The sequence below is a fragment of the Pinus tabuliformis genome, chromosome 4_2 (genome assembly GCF_031772625.1).
Source record: "Pinus tabuliformis cultivar Carrire ecotype Pingquan chromosome 4_2, CPIR1, whole genome shotgun sequence".
NCBI classification, from domain to species: domain Eukaryota; kingdom Viridiplantae; phylum Streptophyta; class Pinopsida; order Pinales; family Pinaceae; genus Pinus; species Pinus tabuliformis.
Window position 1 is genome coordinate 381,199,823 of NC_142304.1, and position 2,105 is coordinate 381,201,927.

The window sequence follows — 2,105 nt, forward strand, 5'->3', positions numbered from 1 at the left end:
TGTGGACCCAATATTTAGGAAGTTTTCTCAAATTTACAACATTATATTTGGCAACAGTGGATTGAGCTTCTATGCATGCGCAATGTAACAAGCTGATAATAGAAAGGTTGAGGAACTTATTTAATAAGCATATTTTACTAGTTTGTAACATACACGTATTAAATAAGAATAGCCCCTTGTTTTAGACAAGCCCCAAATAGGGCCATACAATATTTGAACTGAGAGCTTGATGCTATTAATTATTTCCTTGGACTTGTTTGTTATCAATGTAGAATATATGTAGCAAGTTCAACCTCGAGAAATGCCAAGATGAGGTCACTGATTGTGATACAAAAATTGGAGAGTAATATTTAGGTGCCAATGGAGGAGGGGCTTGGAATGGAGCAGAAGATGGTTTCGTTTTGATTACACATGTAGGAACAATAACTGGAAGACGTCGGTTTAAGCTGCCACCAGCATGAATCCTGGCCAAGACACTCAGAATAGGGCCATTGTCTCTCTCATCTACAAAATTGTCATTATGATCAGGCCCTCCAGCAAAAGCATGATGTAAAACATTGGGATCGCTTCCCTTGTTTCTAAACCGAGTGGCATATCCCCCTCTGCAGGGCATGAAGGATGGGTTTACTTTGTAAGATATGATAGATGAATATTTATGATGTAATGGATGAGGTTAGTTGCTATCATAGCCAACTATGTAACGTGTGGCTCTTGCATTGTATCTAAGGATGTAATCTATCTGAGATTGAGCAAAGGATAGAAGCTTTGAGGGCTACAAAACTTCACATGAGCATTGAAGATTCTTGTGAGCAACAGTGAGGTAATCAGATTAAACTAGGAGGAGAGAAACTTGATGTTTTTCCATTTCTGCTAAAACGGGAGGCCACCTGGAGTTTTTTGAACAATCCTATTTCCTTTCTGCAAGCACTTACACATGAAAAACTCTGCTTTTTCCTAATATTTCTGTAGAACAACATTACTCTGCCCACCTTCACCTTGCATGAGGGACTTTGAGTCCTGGAACTGAACTCCCACATACTTGACATCCCAACTGAATTCAGTCTTTCGCCATTTGTTCCACCGAAGCGACATTGTCAATCACATAGTTCATGTAACAGTAAGACAGATCACCACTAGCCTCATGAATCCATGTTGTTGCCCAAAGAAACCCATCCACATATCCACTCTTAGAGGTATAATACTTTTGTGCAACAGTAATGCTATTTTCATATTTTCCTTTGTACTTGTCAGAAAATATGAAAAGCTACTTTGAATGGTTGAGAATCTCATTGGAGTAGGCGTGATAAAAGTACCTGAAAATAATTGAAGCATAAGCCATTATAACTGTTATTTCTCCTGCAAGATCTACGCTAGGATTGTTTGCATCAATTCTATATTCCTAGCAAGGTTTGGTCATGTCTTCTAGCCTTTGCCAACAATAATGGTAAGAGTTGCCATCACCCACCTCTCCATATAGTACATTGGCCTTTTTATGTGCCTTGAGAAAATAATCAGTCTTCCATCACATAGCCTCCACCAAATGACCCAACTCACAGCTACTAGTCAATCGCTTGCCATATTCAATAACACTCAATGAGAGCATGGTGACTATGAATTCCATTGGGAGGTCAAATTTAACATTATCACATGTGTCGTATTATCCACTCCTACTAGATCCACCCCATTGGTCGATCCATCATGCAGACCAGAATCATCCCTCCAGGTGACTCTCTAATTGCTAGGAAGCTTTCCAGATCTCTGAGCCTCATAAAACATGATACTCTTGCTCAATGTTGCACCATAGTCATGACCAATTGTTGCAACTCTAATGTAGAGCGTCAAACTCAAAATATATAGATATGGAGCCATGCAAAAATTCAATTGAAATAAACTAGATGGATCCACTTCAGATAAGGCCCCTTTGTGAGAACCCAAAAGTTTGTTTTTTATGATATGATAACATGAAATGGATGAGGAGGAGACAATCACTAAAAGAATAATGCAACAAGCTAAGTGAAAGTTGGGAATCAATCTAATTGTGAATAAAATATAGATATATAAAGCAAAAAGGTCTTGTCTCAAATCAAGCATATGAGAATTCGTTC

At 38.4% G+C, this 2,105-nt stretch overlaps 1 pseudogene; it reads right to left on the reverse strand.

Moving 5' to 3' along the window:
- Positions 1 to 235: 235 nt before the first annotated feature.
- On the reverse strand, positions 236 to 1,869 carry LOC149169527 (endoglucanase 6 pseudogene; annotated as a pseudogene).
- Between the last annotated feature and the right edge of the window lie 236 nt (positions 1,870 to 2,105).